At 40.2% G+C, this 20,739-nt stretch overlaps 1 protein-coding gene across 3 annotated transcripts in view; it reads right to left on the bottom strand.

The window, feature by feature from the left end:
- The window catches only part of RASSF8 (Ras association domain family member 8), a 73,344-nt gene that overhangs the window by 32,799 nt on the left and 19,806 nt on the right, over positions 1-20,739 (bottom strand). For all 3 annotated transcript variants that reach the window (XM_005531859.3, XM_088055539.1, XM_014260494.2), the window contains exon 2: positions 3,991-4,071. The gene's annotated coding sequence lies outside the window, so the exon portion shown is untranslated. The remainder of the gene's footprint in view (positions 1-3,990; positions 4,072-20,739) is intronic.

Consider the following 20,739-nt stretch of genomic DNA (forward strand, 5'->3'; position numbering starts at 1 on the left):
TAATAAAACACAAACTAAGTTATTTTAACTTTAGAGTCCGCAGGAATTGCATAATTCTGTTTTTTCCACTGTTCTACAGCAAGTAAGAAGATGCAAACCTTGCCAAAGCTTAATAAATTAATGAATAAAAAGGAGGAAATGGTTTGCTTGAAGCAGCCAAGGCTTGAATGCAGCAACCTATGTCTCAAGAATCAAGTATTTTTGAAGCAGAAAAGCCAGGGACTACCATCTCTACATCTAAGTGGCATTTCCACACACCATCCCCGCCTTGCCATTTATTATCAATACTTCTGTCCTATCCAGACATCCTGTCTCCACTTACATTCCATTTCCAGTTTGCCCTCAGCTGGCAAGCACAAGATGAATCCCAACTCTGAAAAACCACTGGAAGAAAATTTTTTCCCCCCAACTATTACACCACAGTATTTCTTCATAAACACTTTCAAAGTATTCAACTTGAAATGCATTTCAAATACGAGAAGCATTGCTGCTCCAAATGCAAAGAAACCATTCAAATGTGGATGTAATATCTGAGTTTTATGTAAGGACAGATTTACACAGGACTATAAAGTAAAGGAAATTCCTTAAATGAGGAAGCAAGAAGCTGCACAGAATAAAAATATGACCAAGTGAGGAAGAGGAAAGAAATGAATGCACATGCCATGGTATCTTCAATTTCAGCTGCCCCACCCGTCTGAACAAGTGCAACACAGACAGCAAGGAAACAAGTACTTTGTGTAGCGTGCAGCTCTGGAGTGAGGAAGAGAGACAAGAGATAAAAAGTATCTCTTGCAATGCAAAGGATGCAGCAAAACTCAAGGATCCCAGTGATACCACTGTCAAAGAAATCTTGTTTTTTTCCTGCAGTGACTTCAGCCCAGGCAGAAGGAGAAAGGTGTGCAGCCAGCAAAGCTGAGACAGGCAGAAGACACAATGAGAACCTGAGAGGCAACACTTTTCCCTTGAAATTATTGCTCACCTCAACCAGAACTCACCAGCACGTCAGAGCAAAACTCTCCCTGAGCCAGAGATCCTCACAGGGAACACCCAGGAACTTCTCCCACCTATTAATGCCTTTTAGTGGATACCAATCAAAGGTGAAGGGCAGGAAATCACGAGCTCCATGAATGGAGCATTTTCTGATTCATGAGCTGGGGCACTCAGATGAAAAGGGAATGGCACTCTGCTTTTATGGTTCTGGGAGGGAGCATACAGGTTTGTTTTCCCAGCCAAAAGAAGTATCTGCCCAGCTTAGATAGGTCAAAGGCATCTAAATCATGAAAACACAGGTCACAAAACAGCTGGCAGATACTAATCACGTCTCAGTGCTCAAAAACCAACAAAGTCTGGTTTTGTCGCTTATCCAAAATCCCAGAAAATGCAATATCACTATGCAGAAAAACATGAGGTGGCATCCTGCAAGTGAAAGGTTCTGAATTGGGTCTCAAAACAATTTTTGTCAACTGTATTTAAGACTTTGTGTGAGTTAATTCAATTTGAAGCATTGTTAGACCTACTCTGAACTTCAAAGAAAAAGTTATGTCTATTTTTGTCTCCTTTTCATGTTTAAAGTTTAAGTATTGAAAGAAAAGTATTTCACTAAGTTAATCCTCTGATTTGCTGTCCACTTGTGCTACCAGAGTGAATAAATTCTGTTCCTTTTTTCATTATTCTATTTATTGATTAACACTGAATAAAAATGGATTGATTTTTTTTTTCCTTAGAAGTAAAAAAATCTATTATTACTCCATGATTTCAGCTGGGGAAAAAGAAGTTTTAATAAAACACATACTACACGCTGACCCAAACAGACAGCAAAATAAAGTCACGTAACAACAACAAATTACATTAGTGATGCTTGAGGCAAAAAAACCAAACTGGTTTGTTCAAAACAAGTGAAGGTAAATAAGTAACTCTCCCTGTATGAGGATGGGCAGGCACCATCCTGATGAATTTCCAGCAGGCAAATACCTTCTGCTCTCATACAATAAAATCATTCAGAGACAGTAACTCACATGACTTGTTTCAAAGTGACAAATAAAGGAGTGACACTAAAGTCAGCTGGCAGCCAGCCACAAACTTGCTCCACTGAAAGGAATTTATTCAAATAGAGTCAACAACAAATTCTTAAATATTTTAACTTGGCAGAAGAAAACCTGGCTCAACACCACTACATTCCAAGCTTCCTGGAGCTTCAGGTTAACATAAATATGTATATATGCTCTGGCTAAGTGTCACCTGGGAAAAATAAGGCAGCAGTGTCTGTCTAAATTCTGTGTGCTGCTTCAGCAGGACTGTCCCCATGGCTGGTACCAGCCCCCCACACAAATCATCACACCCCTTTAGCAAGATGATGTTGTTGGCTGAAGGTAGTAATTAATGCTCTGGAAATATTTGCTTTAGAAACAATCCACTGATGTGCATTAAAGAGACATAAGTGTGCCTAGAATGTGGGGCTGAAAGTGCTTTAATGAATAACCCAAAACACTTCTCAAATATGAGGCAACTTATGGCAATTCTGAAGCCAGACTCTAGCAACACAGCATTTTGGGTGCTGTACATATGGACAGATGCATCCACACACATGTACCACCCTTCAGCAAAGCTCCTCTTCACCACAGAGTGCATTTTATATATGTGCATTGATATTTCTACTAGTTCTACACTATATTAAGGATAAAGATAAAGCTGTTGTATCTTTATCCTTATCTGTACCTCTGATACACAGAGCATGTGACAAGCTGTCATTGTGGCAAATGAACAAAGCATTTTAATTTATTTAGCGCTGTTGGTGCCTCAGCTGCTTCAGTTATCAACAAAATACTGCTATAAATGCTGCATTTGCAATAGAAGGAGTGGTAAAATGGCAATATACACACAGAAATGAAAAAGGTGTGTGATTGCTATGGAAGTCTATCACAGAGAAGCTGATGTGTGCACAAAAGGCAAATCAGCGTTAAACAAGGCCTGTAAATGGTGACAAGCAAGAGAAGAAGCTGCATTCTCAGTATTTCTCACTTGCTTCACCAGCCTCATCATGAAACGGGACTGAAAAAATCAAACCAATATGAAAAATAAACCAATGCGTAATCTGAAAGTATATGTTTTATATATGAAAGTATATGAAAGTCTAAGTTCTGATATTTTTCCTGTATCAAGGATTCATCATGTCAGGAAAAACACTACCTGCTACTATTTACTTTTCCTGACAACTTTTTTTGGTTTTTGGCAATGTTTGAGTGCCTAAGCTGGGGACAACTCCTTACAGTGAACCACAGAATCATTAAGGTTGGAAAAGATCTCGAATATCATGGAGTCCAACCTTTGACCAAACACCATCTTGTCACCCAAACCAAAGAAGAAGCACCAGTTATTGCTTGAACACCTGCAAGGATGGTGACTCCTCCTCCCTGAGGAGCCCATTCCAATGCTTGACAAGCCCTTTGGTGAAGATATTCCTTCTCAAGTGAAGATCTGCTGCCCAGGATCATCTGACAAGCAGAGGAGCCAAGGACAAAAGCTTCCTCTCATTCCACACTCCCCAGTGACAGGTTAGCTGTGGGCCTCCCTCTTATACAGCAGGAAGGTGCATATCCATGGAGATGACACCATTCAGGAGACAGAAATTCTGCAGGGCCATGGCAGGTCTGCCCAGAACACAACTGTTTAGAGAAAACATTGTTCAGAGCAGGGGGACTGGGATCTTGCTCAGATCACAGGAAGAAAGGGGGAACGATGAACTTAAGAAGTTGCTCCATCCCTGGAAGTGTTCAGTGCCATGTTGGATAGGGCTCTGAGCAACCTGGGATAGCAGAAGGTGTCCCTGCTCATAGCTGTGGGGTGGAAGGAGATGATCTTTAAGGTCCCTTCCATCCCAGGCCATTCTGTAATTCTTTAGGCATTAGAGTTTTCAGAATGCTCTATGTGCAAGTACTTTCAGAAGGAAGCAGGCAAACTCTCTCTTGGAGGGTTTTGGTGCTGAATTCTTACCTGCAGATGAAGACAGATGTCTGCTTATGTTCGATCTGCTGCTCCAAGCATCAGCGTCCACTCTGCTTACAAGGGCAGTTCCTAGAAGGAAAAGGAGGAATATTGCTATACATAACTGAAACAACCTTCTTCAGGATTAACTTCTATTCCCCCTCCTTCCTTTAATGTTTTGGAAGAACACAAGTGTTCACCTGGCACCTATAGATCTACAACTGCCTGATACACACAAGCAGTATTCTATTTTTGAAAAGTCAGTTCAAAAGAAAAGTGGAATACCGCTCTTAATTTGCTGCTTCTTATACCTGGTGTGACATGTTCCTGCTATAAATAATTAAGTGTGGTAAACAACATTTCAACAGCTTTTCAGAACATTAGAAAAAAAACCAAAAATCCCCTAAACACTGTATTAGGTAGACACAAGCATCTACCACTGGTAAATTGTAAATATAGGAGATTGTGAAATAATCTTCTTTCCCAATTTTCTTTTTAAGGAAAATAATCCTCAGACTGGAGCGCTTCCAGATGTAAAACCCTCCAAGTGCTCTGGAGCTGCACACCCTGACTCCCTCACAGCAGTGAATCATGAGCAATGCATGCACAAACAGCCAAACAAACTGGGCAAAAGGAAACAAATCCCAAACTGCTGATTAAGACTAATAATCAGCTTGAAAGGGATGCTTACTACAACAATGTTTAACAGCATCGTTATGACAGACATTGCCTAATATTATGGCACAGCCAAAGAGAACATGTGAGATGTGGTTATTTTTAAGACTTCACAACCAAAGATTTTCTGGATAATATTTTAAAGGAACATATATTTTATGTGTAACTCTACATGGGAACTTTATAGAGTGCAGCATGGAAAAACAGCTCTACATCAGAAAAACTTTCCACTGGTATTTCAGCATCTCCTCTGCTACTCTTGTCAGACAATGAATTTTGCCCAGACAAAACGTTTGTCTCCTAACATCATTCCAATGGAAAGATGTAATAAGTACCAACTCCAGCATAAGAACATCATAAGAGTTCAGAAAACAACAAAAACCTCTAAAAGACCTGGAAAGAAGGGAGGTCTGTAAAATACTGGACCATGCACATGATGCATCAAAGCCCTATAGGAGTAATTGCTTCTCTCATTATAGCCCAAAACTCCACAATAGCACATTCAGGAGCTCCAAAAGTCTCAGGCACACATAATTTTCACCATGACTAACTGAATATGCAGCTTTCATCCATAAACCAGTATTAATTAAATTCCTGGTTTGCCAGAATGTGTTTTTGTGATGTTTTGTGCTTTCCACTCTGCAGACCCACTAACATTTACTCACGGTTTACATAAGCCTTTTACTCTAGACCTGAAATGAACAGAATAATTTTTGGTGAGTTTATGTCTCTCAGCTGAGAAGCTGTAATTTAACAGAAGGAAGATATGCTTGTTAAATCTCCATAATGTATTTGATTGCAGTTCCATTAAAGAACATTCCTTTAAGTTCTCCACTCAGGTTTATTCACCACATAGTCTTAAGTAGGGTCAAACAGTCATAGAAAATGCAGAACATTCATCTAACGTACCACATCAGGTTAAATCACCAGTGCTTGAACCCCAGTTACTTACCAATCCCCACTTACACATGTTAGATTAGGAAAATAAATCTGGTTTTAGGATACAGATGGTGAGTTAGTTAATCCAGAGGCACAGATGCTTGAATTTTGCTGGGGGAGGGAGAGAAGAGAGAAATAATCTCACCCTAAACTATGAAAACTCAGCTTTGAGATGCTAAAAGTTATCTTTATCTACTGCAAACTGTTCAACTGCCAATACACAAATAGTAAACATTTCAATTACTGCTGTTTGTTAATTACTCCAGGACACTTCATACAAAAGCCAAAGAATAGTGGATTCTGAACCTGAGAACGGAGTGGCCGTGGTGCTGATCCACAGCAGGGACCGAAACTTCCACTCCAACAGAGCTCCATTATCTGCAGCTCTATTGAAACCCTAAAGCTCTTCTCAGACCACTCTGCAAACTGAGTGGGAAGGAGGTAAGGATAAGAGCCACATTCTGTCCTTAGGGACTCCTATTAAATCAGATTCCCAACATCAGCCACTTCCTCTTTGTTTTCCTCAAGCCATATGGCTTCCTGACAAAATCTGTACAAACAATAAATCCATTAATCAAGCCACTGCTGGAGGAAAAGGCGCTTTTTTCCCCCCCTTCTCTTCATCAATCCAGACATTTTAATGGAGATGTTTTATGTATTTTATTTCATGAAAGTCCCAAGGAAAATACTAAAGTGGTCTTTGTTCTCACACTGCAACCCCAGTTCCAGTTTGTACTTGTAGAAGGAGATCCTCACAGAAAATGCAAAGATATACAGGAATAGACACAAATCAGTCAAACCAATGAGAAAGTAGTCCAGCCTAGTAGAAACTTAGCAAGGATACAAGATAAATCACTGCCTAAGTTTGCTGGCATACTGTCTCAAAAAAACAAAAGTTACAAAGAAAACATAATTAACAGAAGTAGGTAAAATAAGAGCCATTAAAAGTCTATTCCCGCAAGGCTCTGAGGAGATGCACACATGCAAATACCACAAGTAGCTCAAGGGAAGAGCTTCTTTTAAGAGATACCACAGAAAAGGACTTCCCCAGAGGTCAGGTTTCTTTTTAAGGTGAATCAAGATGACCAACCTGCTATACAATCCATCTGTTTTGGCACCTCCACACTGGTAAATCAGTGCTGGTGACAATGTGCATCTCAGATCAGGAGGAAATACACACTGCACATGCAGGGAACTCAGTGGGAGGGTGGAAATACAGAGAGCAGCAAGATTTCTACCTCCTGTGGGTGGGAAACTCCCTTTCTAGCAGGTGGAAAGATCTACTCCTCTGAAAGAAGGGAGAACACTAAACCCAAACCTAACCAGGCTCATTCTTTCACCAAACTAAACATACACTTGAGGGACTGCTGTAAATGCAAACTGCCTGTTTTGATGATCTGTTCCCATGGAGGCTTTTCCCAAAACTTCTTTGACTGAACTTTTATTAGTCAATAGTCTGCAGTGCAAAAGGAGGATTGGGAAGAAAAAGAAATTACTTTCCAACTCAGGTGGTCCCTTTGAGTCACATACTTCTAAAGCAACTGTGACCCTTCCACTCACATGGAAGGGAAACAAGATTGGCATGGTAACAAATCTTTTTACCTTAAATCATGTTTTATTTTCTTCACAGGTGGTCTATAGCTTACTGAATGATCAAAACTGTTCCTCAGTTCATGTGAACAAAAACAACCCTCTGTTTAAATGAAGTTCAGGAAACACAAAGCAGTTTATCATACTGACAAAGACCTTACAGAGAAAGAGCATTAAAAAAGGTGTGAAGTTCACTTTTCAAAACTTGGAGTGTGTTTCTTTTGGGGGGGAAGGTGGTGTGTGAGGTTTTTTTAGATATAGGAAAGCAGCATTCTTGATTAAAAGCAGGAAATCTTTGAAATTACATCCCTTTTTGTCTGTTGAATTAAGTAACAATTAGCCACAAAGAAGAAAAAAAATACAGAAAGAATAGCTTAGAAAGTTTGAGTCATTATCTCCACAGAGACACATCTGTAATGTTAACAAGGTCAGAACATTTCAGTCAGTTCTTGTGGGTAATAGGAGATGCAAGATGTTAGCTTCTGTTCCTATCAAGGCAACGACAACTCTGAAAGACTGCAGGTATCAGCTGGAGCCTACACCACTACGAATTACTAGCCTTGAGGCCACAGCCTAGAAAGATACAGTATCATATCCAAAGTACAGATGGATTTGTAAATGCCTGGAGGTAGTGATGAAAGGTGTGTTTGCTTTGGACAGGGTGGTGAGGAGGATCAGGTGCTGCCAGCTGGGGAGGCCTTTTACCACATCTGGGGCAGATGGTCCCAATTATCTTCTCATCACTGGTAATCAGAAGTCATCCTTCAGCAGCTATATAATAACCGATGTAAAAATAAACTTGGGATTGGTGTTTGGCTTCTAGCAAGAAGAGAGCTTGCCTGTCACAAGTCAGTCAGTGCAGGCAGCATCCTGGCCTGGAGTCTCATTTACAAGCCTGTGGTATGGAGCTCTGCAGGTGCCAGATGTGTCTTTGTATCAGGTGTGAAAACAGAATACAAGAAATGCTGACAAGAAAATTTAGGGACACACCAGTGAGGAGGAGAAGGCAGTTCTCCCTCCTGCCAGCTCACTCTTCTGTCCTTTCTGACCCTATTCATAATGAACAGCAGGTGCTCCCAAATTAACAAGATCTGATCACCCTGCTTTGGCTACTGCTCTTACCTGTGGGGACAAAACTGATCCAAACTGGAAGCAAGACACATTACTAGAAGAATATAAAGAACACCAAGCTCTTCATGTCTTCACTGACATGAAGAGTCAGTGCAGCCACTTATTCATGTCCTCACTTGACTGTTGAAGGTGACCAGTCATAACAAGATGAAAAAAAAATTTATTGCCTCTATTCCCTGAGCAACCCAACACCTGAAAAATAATTGAGAGGACTTGTCCAGCCCAGACTTCACTGCACCATTAAGTCCCACACCCTGTGTTAGCAGAGGCAACACCATTTACATCCCATAAAAGAAGGTGCTTCTTTGTTACTGCTCTGTTATTTAGCTCTTCTCAGGAAGAGAAAAAAATGCTTATCTTCAAATTCAGCCTTAAACTACTCCTTATTTCTTATTTGCTCACAACACTGTATCCCAGTTTAAGCTCTGTGGTGTTGAAAAGCAAGTGCTACAAAAAAACATGACACATGAACCAAGAAGAGTGAAATTAAAACCATAAAGCAGCTTGTTATAAAAGGGAAAGTCTTGACTGAGATCTCCGGAGTTCTGCCTGTCATTTGTCTCCTTGCAAGTACGTGAAGGGCATTTGCTTTCCAGGAACAAGAGGATTGAATTCATTTAATACATTTCTAAGCCTTTAGAGTTCCAGTTGTTGAGAAAAGAGAAAGAAGAAGAAAAACACTTGAAGTAACTTATTTTCTTTTTGTTTAAATGACACAGCTAGGGGAGCCCTGGCACATGAGCTCAGAGGACATGAGAGCAGAATACTCACAGGTAGAGCACGTTGCTTTCTCTTCCTCCAAACTAACACTTTGTTTTGCAACCCCTGTGATTAAAGCCCATGGAACCATTACTCCAGGATGAAAAGGGGGTCTTATACAGCAGGGAACCATCACAGCTCACCCAGACTCACCTGCACGTCCTACTCTAGTCCTTTACCCCCCATGGCTACGCCTGGAAAACACCAGAGGAATTGCACAGAAAACCAGGAGCTTCTCTTTTTCTCAGCTAGAAGACTTCATTTTTTTCAACACAGGAGGCACTGAGGTTTCACACTCACTGACAGGAGGTTTTCCTCTGCTTCCTTCAGCAGCCCTGGAAGCACAATGGTTCCAACAAGCTGCTGATCAGAGGATTCCCTCCCAAAACACTGCTCTGGCCACACCACTGTGGTTCCAAGCAGTCTGGCTCACTTCACAAGGTAATTATCCAACAGAACAACACAGAAAGTCATGGCAAGAATTTGCTTTGCTGCTGAAAACTTCTTTTTCACTCACAGTCAACCCAAGTCTGCCCTTTGATTTAAAAAGAGCAGCTTCCTCACTTTACATTCCTGCCTCACCTGCACAATTTCACACTTGACTACTAATTCTTCAAACACAGCAAACTCCTGCCATACCTACCTATGACTAAGTGTTTTTTGCACTGGTTCTCAAAAAAGCAGGTATGAGAAACCGTATTTAAAGAAAAAGAGCAAGAGACTAACTAATACAGTCAAGCAGCATTTAGCAGAAATCAGGATTAGGCCTGGTTATTCACACACCCACTGACCTGTTCGGGTTGGAGGTTAGCTCTTGTTATTAATACTAGTGGTTAGAGCTACAGGAAGCCATTTTAAAGGAATGATTCAAGTTAAAACATGTATATCATTAAGCATGCACATCTCTGAAAAAGTACAGTTGGCCAAGTCATCCACGTATTTAGGTAACATAGAAGGGGTAGCACATAAAAATGGAAGTACAATGACGTGGCATTTGCTTTCATTTCTTTCCTTGAGGGTAAGTCTATTTGACAGTAACTGAAAAAACCCAGTGGAATAAGAGTCTGGTTTATTTCCATTTGTGTAGTTAAAACCATGTAGAGCTAATGAAAAATGATCCAAAATCTCCCTTTCCAGAGGAGCTGTGGCTGCCTCATCCCTGGCAGTGTCCAAGGCCAGGCTGGATGGGGCTCTGAGAAACCTGGGATAGTGGAAGGTGTCCCTCCCTATGGCAGGGGGTTGGAACAGCATGAGCTTTAAAGTCCCTTCATATTTTATGATTCCTTTACCACTGAGCAGGTGTCCCTGCCACACTATGCTGGTGGCAAAGCTGTGGCTCACCATGCAGCCTGTGATCGCAGTACAACCAGAAACCATCAGCCCCTCCAGTTTGCTCACAGTTGATATTGCAATTGCTAAGTAAACAATGCTCCACTTTCTAGGTACTGCCAGACAATTTCCATTTCCACATCATAATAAGAATCTATAGTCAATTTTTGAGAGCCTGTTCTATTTTTGAAAATAATGAAAGACTGCTGCTATCTTTGCAAGTGAAAGCCCTTCTTTTCTACTTCTCTGGGTTGTTCACACAGCATCCCTTTGTGTGATGATTTGGCCTGGTTTTGTATGAGCACCAAGGTAGGCTAGTTTGCAGAGCCCACATCAGGAGCATATATAATTAAGATATCATAAAATCATTAATAAAATAATTAAGATATCAGGATTAAACAGTCACTGTTTGTAAATTCAAATTGGTTCAGTTTAGGATTAACCCAAGCCAGCAAAAATACCCAGTGTCAAGTCAGTCTTGTCTGTAACATCAGCAGTACATTCAACATCACTCTGGATTTCCAAATAACCCTTTCAATACAAGACAGCTCTTGCCTAAACCAGAGATTTTCCAGAGGGTTTAAAGGTTAACTTCAATTACTCTTTTCTTGGCAAGGAGTCATAAGCCACTGCTAATAACCCCGATTCCAGACTTCTTAGAATTGCACAGGACAAAGCAAAGCAGTTAAGACAGTGCTCTCAGCAGCAAAACCTGGCAGGCCACAGAAATCCAGCCCCTGTTCCAAAGGTCTGCAGTGCTGTCTTTTGTGACTGCCACCATACAGGCAAGTGCACTGCTGCAGCCTTCCATTTGATTCCACAAACTCATCTTTTGCCTGTTTCCAAAGCACACAGCTCCATGGAAAGCAGAAAATTCTGAACTGAACTGTTCTTCCTGCCCGCTCCATTTCTGCCTGGCCCACATGGAACCCCCCAGTTCTGAATGAACTGGGGCAGGAATCAAATCCACATTTGTAAGAGCCAGAAGCTCACAAAGGGTCCAGCAATATATATATATATATGCATGAGCCAATGAAACCACTGCTGAGAGGATCAAAGGAGCCAGTGAATTCCTCCCTGGACATGCCAGTGGCTCATCCACAAGGAAAGGACATCGCCAAGACAAATCACTTTCACTCATGAGACCCCACCTCACCTTTGTACACAAGGCAAAGCTGAAGTGCTCAAGGGCCAAAGAGACTTCATATTCATCATCAATACATTAAGAGATCTTTACTTGAGATAATGTCTTGAAAAAAACTTCATTAATGTATGTGAAATATGGAAAAGTGGATAACAACATGTAGTTTTCTTGTTTATCTTGAAACACCCACAAAGTAACTCTATTTCAGTATAAGGATAATGCAGTATGTTTGTTAAGCAATAATTTCTTCCAGGTAACTTGTGCCTGCAAATTGCTGCCATCTAATGAACTTCAAATGTCTTTAACTGAAAGCACACACTGGCTAATAAGAGGTAAAATAGTGAAGTGTGCAGCTGTTACGTGTTTCATGGCTGTAAAAAACAGCCACAGATGGCACCTGCAAAGAGCAAAGCCAGGCCTGAAAGCCTGCAGATTTCCAGCTTCCTCCACAAGCATTTGTCCTTGGGGAAGATGACTACTCTCCATCAGTCCTTCATCCAACATCCCTGTCCTGTGCCATTGTGTTCCCCTCCCAGAGTGTGTGAAGAAATATTATGGGGATTATAATACACCATTTCTTAGTTACTAACCAAATAAATAAACATCTTACAGCAGCTACTGCTGTTATATAATCACAGATTTCTTTTCATGTGGAGCTTTAATCTCTCACTTCATCATGTAGTCAAAAGATGCCAAACTTCCTTTTTCTTTCCTTGCAATTACCCGTGAGTCAATAGAAGACAAACACGGAGCTGATTTTTGCTGGATTTACTGCACTCTGTCCAAGGAAATTTAATCAACCCTCTGTACAACAAATTCCAAGTACACTTGGACCTCACACAAGTGCAAGTATAAGGCAAATGTGAGAGAGAGAAAAGTTAATTTCATTATTGCAATCCACTGCCTCCTTCCCAAACAGTAGGAAGAAAAGCCACGGTATTTGTCTCTCTTGAGACTTTAACTTAGGAGAAACCCTGCAGAAAGTGATCAAGGCACAGCAGTTTCAGAACTAATTACAATCCCTAGTTGGACACTTACTGGTAGTTAATTAGCACTTGGGAGATATAAGGGCCAACACATCATCAGCTACCAGGATATGCAATTTATGCATTAAAGTCTTTGAAATTTATTTATTTATTTGATAGTATAAAGGTACATAAGTTCTTAATTCATCTGCTACAAAACTTCATTTTCGTCATTGGCAACACAACTCAACACTTAAAAAGTCACTAATAATCAAGAAAAAAGCAACACTTGACTGTCCTGTTCTACAGCTCAGCTCATGGCACAGGCTGGTGCTGTCACTGTTAAATCCACCTCCTCACATCTCACACCAATGGGGTTGCTAAGGGTAAATAATTAATTCTAATGTAAACATTAAACCCAAGTCTTCTTATACAAACATGACCCCTCCCTATCAGTCAGTACTTGAATTCTCTGAAAAATTTTTGGGGGTGAGATGCAAGGTATGGAATGGGAGACAAGGAAAAGCTGCATTAATAGATGACCGCTCAAGTCTAGTAGGTCAAATAAAAAAAGGAAAGTAACCACATAAGGGTTTGTCACAACCAAGAAGATAATGGGCTGGTTAAAAAATATAGCAAAGTGAAAACAAACATCATAAAGCTTAGTGGCATCCCTGCCTGTGGCCTGCTGTAGACCAAGATGATTTTTAAGCTCCCTCCAACCCAAATCAGTCTGTGATTCTAGATAACCAGACTCTCTAAGTACTGGAACAGTGGAATGAGAGAAAATCTTCATATCCCCAAAGCTTTTTCTTCACAAGCTCTTCAAAGCAGGAAATCCTTTATTTTTTAAATTTTCCTAATTGACTAATGAAGTCCTCACATTAACCCCAGAGTCAGACCAAGGCAGAAGACAACACTTTTATTCAAAGATTCTTCCCTACAGTTGAACAACCAGTTGCTTATTTACTTTTTTTTGTTTGCTTGGTTTTGTTAGGGGACTGTCAGACTCATTACCCAAAATTATGTGCCCAATGTAAGCCCGAAGAAATGGAAAGATTTCTTCAGGGTTCAAAAGCGGGACTGAGATCTGCTGCCATTAGCAGAAAAAACAGGAAAAGAATCAAGATTGAGAAAAGCAGCAATAAAGTCCATTGCATCTGTTACACTGTTTTCACACTTCTGTGGCACTGTCTCTCTTTTGATTGAGGGCAGTGGTCAGCAAACCCCCCCAAATTCCCTTTGGAAAGGTCCCATGCAGTGTAACACCACGTGGGAGTTCCAAACTTATGCAGTCCAAAGCCAAAGAGCTGCAAACACATGAGAGCAACCTGTGCCAGGGCCACACACCCTCAAGGGAAAAATTTCTTCTTCATATCCAATCTAAACTTGCTCTCTGTCAGGGTGAAGCCATTGCCCCTTGTCCTGTCACTCCAGGCCCTTGTCAAGAGTCTCTCTCCATCTTTCCTGTGGGTTCCCTTCAGGCACTGCAAGGCCACAATGAGGTCACCCCAAAGCCTTCTCTTCCCCAGGCTGAACAATCCCAATTGTTCCCTCAGCCTTTCCTCCCAGCAGAGCTGCTCCATCCCTCTGATGCCCTTGGTGTCCCTGCTCTGGCCTGGCTGCAGCAGCTCCCTGTCCTTCCTGTGCTGGGATTTGGAGACAATTTTAGTTAACACTGACTCAGATCCCATCCAAATTACACCAGTTCTGATGAGCTCTCACACTTTCAATTTCCACAATTTCAGTAAAAACCAAGAAACAGCTAATTAAAGCCTTAGTTAGGATAGCTTCCTCCCCTGAGGCAAATGGATTCCACCTACACACAAAACTTACAAAACAGTCAATAGCAAAGTGTAAATATTGCCTGAAACTAACACTCAACGATCAATGAAACTGCAAATATAACAAAGAGGCCGAATAGAATGTTTTAACCTTCTTTGAAAATGACCAAGTCTAACAATGTTAAAAGGCTTTTGGAGGCTAAGAAATGCACAGCTTGTTTCTATAAAAAGTCTAATGCAAACTCATTTAAAACTACTCTCTTGCTACTACATCCAAACAGCAGGTGGGTACACAACAACACTGGACAGCTGAGACACAGAAACTAACTGTAATAGAACCAAACTGTAAGTACAAGACCTGCATAGTGACCAAACTCCATCACAAACCCACAGGATAGCACTACCTCTCTGAAAAGTATTTAATGAAAACATCTGCTTTTCTCCTTAATGCTTCATACCTCTCAATGCAAGTGGTGAAATCACCTGAACAAAAAGCTCAGCTCTTGGGAGTACTTAATCCATGCCAGGATAGCTGGGAGCTGAACAAGAAAATCCTCACTAAGTTTTCTGTAGTTACTCAAGACACATGCAGACCGTGAATTTGCCTGGTTCGCTCATCCCTTTGCTAATTCCTACAATGACACAAGACAATTCCACCTCCAAAGAAAGCAGCACAAACCAGTAATTACCTCAAAAAGCCTCAATGATGCCCTTAAGCAGGCTAATATTTCCTTATGGAAATGCCATATAGGCACCAAAAATTCCACTGGGCAGAATCTAATATCACTAGAAGGTCTGCATTTGTATTCCTTCTTTGTTTGCTTTCCTGTTGCACCATCGGGTGCCATCTGCACAGCTTATTCTTTAAATTAGTGCTTTGTGAAAAAAAACACAAAGAACACTCAGTTATTAATCATAATCCTTAAGTATTATGTTAAGAACACAACTCAGTTGACTTAGCATAGTTATGCATTAAAACTATCGAAAGCTTTAAAGGACATTTACATAGTTTCTCAGATTAGCCAAATACTAAGTGAAAAATCCCACTTCATGGTGAGAAAATGGGCCAGTTCTCAGTACGTTAACAACATCTTAATTTTTTGAGTTAAAAGCCACACTCAAGCATTTTTACTAGACATTGCTGTTCATAATAACTGGACAACATCTGAGTTCAGGCAATCCCTTCAGCTGGAAGAGACACATCTATAACAATGAAAATTTTATTCACTTTATAGAAAAGTATCAACCTACAGCACTCCTTGTAACATAATACACTAGTTGCACACAATATTTAATTCAGCTGCAGTGACTGAGAATCTTCTTTGCTGACAGAAGCTCAAAAAATAATTCATTTTTCACCTGATCAATTATAGCTAAATAATTCTATACTGTAGACTGTTTCTCTGCCACAGCACCAACTCCCTGCATTGAGACTCCTCTCTATTTCCAATATCACAGTTTCCAACACAAACTACTTTTAATTAGGTAACCTCTGGATTTCCATAAACAAAACAGCGTTCTACAAACTGGTTATGAGGGCCTAATTTTGACTTGCCCTTTAGATGCTCTGTACTAAAGATAACACAGAGCAATGGGATAACAGTGCCACATAGAAGCACTTTAATTTGTCACCAAAAAGACCTATTTTGCTCACAAAATCTACCAGTTTAGGTTAGTACTACTTTCCTTTGCCAAATTTCTTTCAGGAACACTGTAGATCCTTGTTCTTTGTGTTGGTTCAGGTCTGCGAGACACAAAGGAAGAGATGTAGAGGCCAAATAAGCAGTTTCAAAATAATGCTGTGTGTACATGATTATCACAGAAAAGTTAGTAATTCTGGCAAAAGGACTACAACAATGTGGTTGGCAAAGCGTTCCATCAGATTTTTCAAACATTCACGGGAGGCATTCAGAAACAAAGGGGAAAAACCAACATGAAACAAAGCAAGGCAAGACTTTCACTGCTGTGCTACACAGGAATCAAATGTGACTCACTCACAGCTTATCTCAGCTTCCTATCAGCATTTTCAGAAGGAAGCCCTCCCTGACCACAAGTAACAGCCTGTTAAAACTGATACAAACATCTAATAGCTGACCCACACATACCAAAAAAACCCCAAAATAACCAAAACCCAAACACAGCCACACCATGAACCAAACCTCAAAGATTTGACACAGCATGAGGAGAATGTGCTACTTCAGGAGTCAAGACCTCCTCACTCCACTGTGCTGGTGGCAGAAACTCTGTTCTTCAGGCATTCAGGAAAATGGAAGAGCCACTAATGGCCAGAGCAGGAGTTCAGCAGGACAAAAAAAATATTATACAACCTGAAACAACTTTGCAACTGATGGAAAGAGGCTTTGGAAATCCAGATGTTCAGCAGAACAGCCCAGGAGTGCCACATTCCTTCTCTGCAGAAGGCAAGAGCAGAGTGTAACACTACTTTTTTTGTTTCAGAAGATGAATGAAAGTTTAATTAGCCCAGATCTTCAGAGGAGGGAGCTAAATTTTTTAAAGCCATGTCCAACTGTGATGAGAATTAGGAGTAACAAGAGTTATCTATATTTGATGTGTAGCAGAGGAACAAAATTATCAAACACGACCAACATTAATAGAACCAGACACTCTTGTTATTAATTTTTCTCAGTTACATTTTACAAAGGACATTCTTTTTTTTATTATTTGTAAATAGAAATCATACTTGTCAACTATTTATTCCAGTCATTTTTGTCCTTCTTGCCCTTGAGATTAATTTGATGTAGAAAAGCACATACTTTGCATAAGACATAATGCCCCATATGAGAACAATTGCTAGATTTTACTAAGTGACCTGGCATCACCATGAAATTATTTCTTTGCTACATAAAGTATTTTTAAGATGGATTTAATATAGGACAAAAACATTGGTTCAGTCACCTCCAAAGGAACGCATAATAAAAAAGGAGTGTATACAGGTAAGTATGCTGTTATGCAATTCTTAATAAATAAGTTTTGGAAATGCATTAAAATCAGAATCAGCATTTTCTTCACAGTTTGCCATTAACAGACAAATAATTATTTTATTCCTGCCAGTGTAGCAAGCTAGTAACAATCCAACTTAAAAGTTATTCCATTTCAAGCTTGTTTCCTACCCAAAATTAAGTGGAGTTGGTTTACATTACTTGACAAATGCAGTAAAGGCAAGACACCTGGCACTCAAATACAAGAGCGTCTCATACACTGGGTATTATTGCATAGCTGAAACAAAAATATAATTTAAATGTAATAATATTTAACATGGCAGAACCCTATGTCCTAGAAAAGCCCTTGCCCACAGCAGCAGCTTTAGCATAGATCAAGTCTGAGGCGTAAAGCCCCACAGGGAAACCTGAAGGGTAAAACACCCAGACCATCATTTCCCCACACAAATAATCACTGTCATTGCACCATTTAGAACTGGATGTTCATTCACCAAAACAAAGCTGTGTATTTGGAAAATAAACATCCCCTGTGCATTTTTCTATCCAAAAAGAAGCAAAAATTAGACTGAACAGAGTTCAGGAAGTTCCTCCTAAGTATAAAGCAGAACAGGTGGTGCTCTAAAGTTACAGCAATAATGCACAGCTACAAAAAGCCTCACACAAAACCAATCAAAAACCTGAAAAACATGAGAGGAGTGCCTGTGGTACACTGCATCAAAGAATTAGAGTGGTTTGAGTTGGAACAGACCCTAAAATCATCTTCTCCCAACCCATTCCACTACCCGAGGTTGCTCTAAGCCCCATCCAGCCTGGCCATGGACACTTCCAGGGATGGGGCAGCCACAGCTTCTCTGGGCAACCTGTGCCAGGGCCTCACCACCCTCACAGGGAACAATTTCTTCCTAAAATCTGCTCACCATCATTCAGACTATTTTAGCTGTTGTTGCTGTAGGAAGAGGAAGATCAAATATTTTATCTCCATTTGCAGCAGGAAGAAGTAATCCACGTGCAATCCAGTTCAGTGCTACAACAAATGCATATCCAAGTACAGGACCAGCATGTCTGCACCACGTAAAAGCAGAGACCAAACACCCCAAAAGGCAAGTTGCAATGCAGTTACAGAAGGGAATATCCCATTTTTATACACCATAGGAATGAAAACAACAGACTAAGCAGTGGCTTGACACCACTGTTAAGCTCTAAGAATGTTTGACATTAAAATCAAAGTAGGACACAATATCTCAAATAGCTGTTTAGGCTCCAAAAGGAATTATCATTTGGAGCATAGAGGCTGATTCTATTCAGCTAACCACATTAATTAAATACATACTGCCTAAAATAAACTGGAACTATGCACAGTGTGCATACTATGATAAAGAGGTGCAGGGGAAATCCATCAGTTTAAGACATGTGCTCATAAACCAACCATAATTACTATTCTAAGGACTTCGGAATTGACTTCTTATGCATATTAGTTGAAAGGCCAAAAGCTATTTTTATAGCATGGTTTATGGTCTACATAAACCCTAGAAATATAAGATTAAGAGCTAAGTCACAAGGCAAAACCAGTTTTTCAACCCAAGGCGATGTTGTCATCAGCAAGGGGAGCTCTTCATCTCCTCCAAGCCAAGAGTTAGAATTTACCGTCTTCTTCTGGAAGCAAATGTAACTGCAGATCTGTCCCTACCAATATCCCCGTGGGCTGGAGAGGGATGAGTGAGGTGGTTTTGTCTGCTTTTGCTCACAGCACAGTACACGAAGCCCTCACACAAAGTAAAACCAGTTACACTCAAGTACAAGCCCATACCTGTTTTATGGCTAGAATGGCCAAATGTCTGTGACCCAGAGCGTCCCGAGTGCTTCCCTTTTCACTCAGCTGTGTTACAACACAACACTATGACATGCTGTTGGTTTTTTCCATCCTTAAACAATGATTCTGGGGAAAACACAGATCTTCCGAGTACTAACGAGGTTATTTTTAATTCCATTAAAAGCCACTTGACCAGGACTGAGTGTGTGCTAGATGATGGATCAGAACACTCTTTACAGTAATTCAATTACAACATAACTCCTTGAGCCTTCTAAAAATAAGGAGTATAATGGAAGGAGAGTGACTATTGGTGAGCAAACTGCGTCCAAGAATGATGTGAATGACAATCTCAGCTCAAAGATTCTGGGTGGGAAAAGGAGCTCCTTGCAGCATTCACCAACTGACTACTAGCATCAGAAAACAGATTTTGTTATTTATTTGTTCCTGTGTGATTATTTTTATGTCTATTATCCACACATATGACATGAAGGTGATCAAGAATTCAGCCTTGCTGTATTTCTGAAGTTGTTTACCTCCATCTTGGCTTTCTACATACACTGAAGAGAGCCTAGGTAACAAAATCCCTGGTAAACAAGCTTTTATGCTCTAACTGCATTAAACAGTGTGGACAGAAAACTATTTTCAATGAGAACAACATAATATAACTCCTACTTCTGAAAAGAATGAAATATCACAGGATTCTGAGCTAGTCAGTAATTACACACTTCCATCACACAAGGCTTTCATGCACTAATACACATCTTGTTCATTATTATTGATTTTTTACATTATTTTTTCTTTAAATCTGTGACCTATATAAGTGGTGAGAAGTCAAATAGTTATAGGAGAACTGAGTACCAGGCATGAAACAAGCAGCTGAGTAATTGCCCAGCTGGGCACACAGATATCCTGTGTTATCCTTTAAATAACACCCATGACATGGGAAGAGTAGCTGTGCTGAAGTTTCTTTCAGGTTTCCATATTTCTCCATTTAAATTAATGTACAAGATCAGAAACACCAGCACAACAAAAGAATTTTTGCATGTTAAAGCACCTTCTCCAGTAACATTTCAAAGAAGATTAGAAGTTCCATTGGATTATTTGATGTTCCTGCATTTAGCTGCAGGTAAATAAGTAGTTTAGTATGTAGTTTGGGAATGTTCTCCCTAAGTAAAGGTTTATTACCTTGCACATGTACCTTTTTAGAACTTATCTTTAGCTTTTAGACTTACTGATTGCTGGAACGGAGAGCAGAAGCCATTGCCAAATTATCATTATGGCAACACGTTTCAAACAGAAGGCAAATTTCTTAATACAAACAAATAAGATTTCTTGGCTTTACAGGTAGCATCATAATTATTTAATTATGCTAATTTCTGGCTGTTTCACTCATAACCCTGTGTCTGTGCTGTAAGAAAAATTCAAGTCTCTTTTTCTCCCAGCTCCTGGTTTATATTGGCAAATTCCAGTCGAATTCCAGCCATCACAGCAGGGAAGAGTTGCCCAATTTTAGAATGAACCTGGAACCTTCTACCTGAAGACAGACAAGGCCATCAGAGCAGGGATGCTGCATCTTCCTCTCCTTAAACAAGCCTGCCATACTGCACCTAAAAAAGCACCTGGAATTAAAGAAATCCAGGCAGGAAGACGGATCTCCAGCAAATTCCAGCTT

Source organism: Pseudopodoces humilis, chromosome 5, assembly GCF_049639895.1.
Source record: "Pseudopodoces humilis isolate 2021_Gansu_Grassland_sample_001 chromosome 5, ASM4963989v1, whole genome shotgun sequence".
In the NCBI taxonomy this organism is placed as follows: domain Eukaryota; kingdom Metazoa; phylum Chordata; class Aves; order Passeriformes; family Paridae; genus Pseudopodoces; species Pseudopodoces humilis.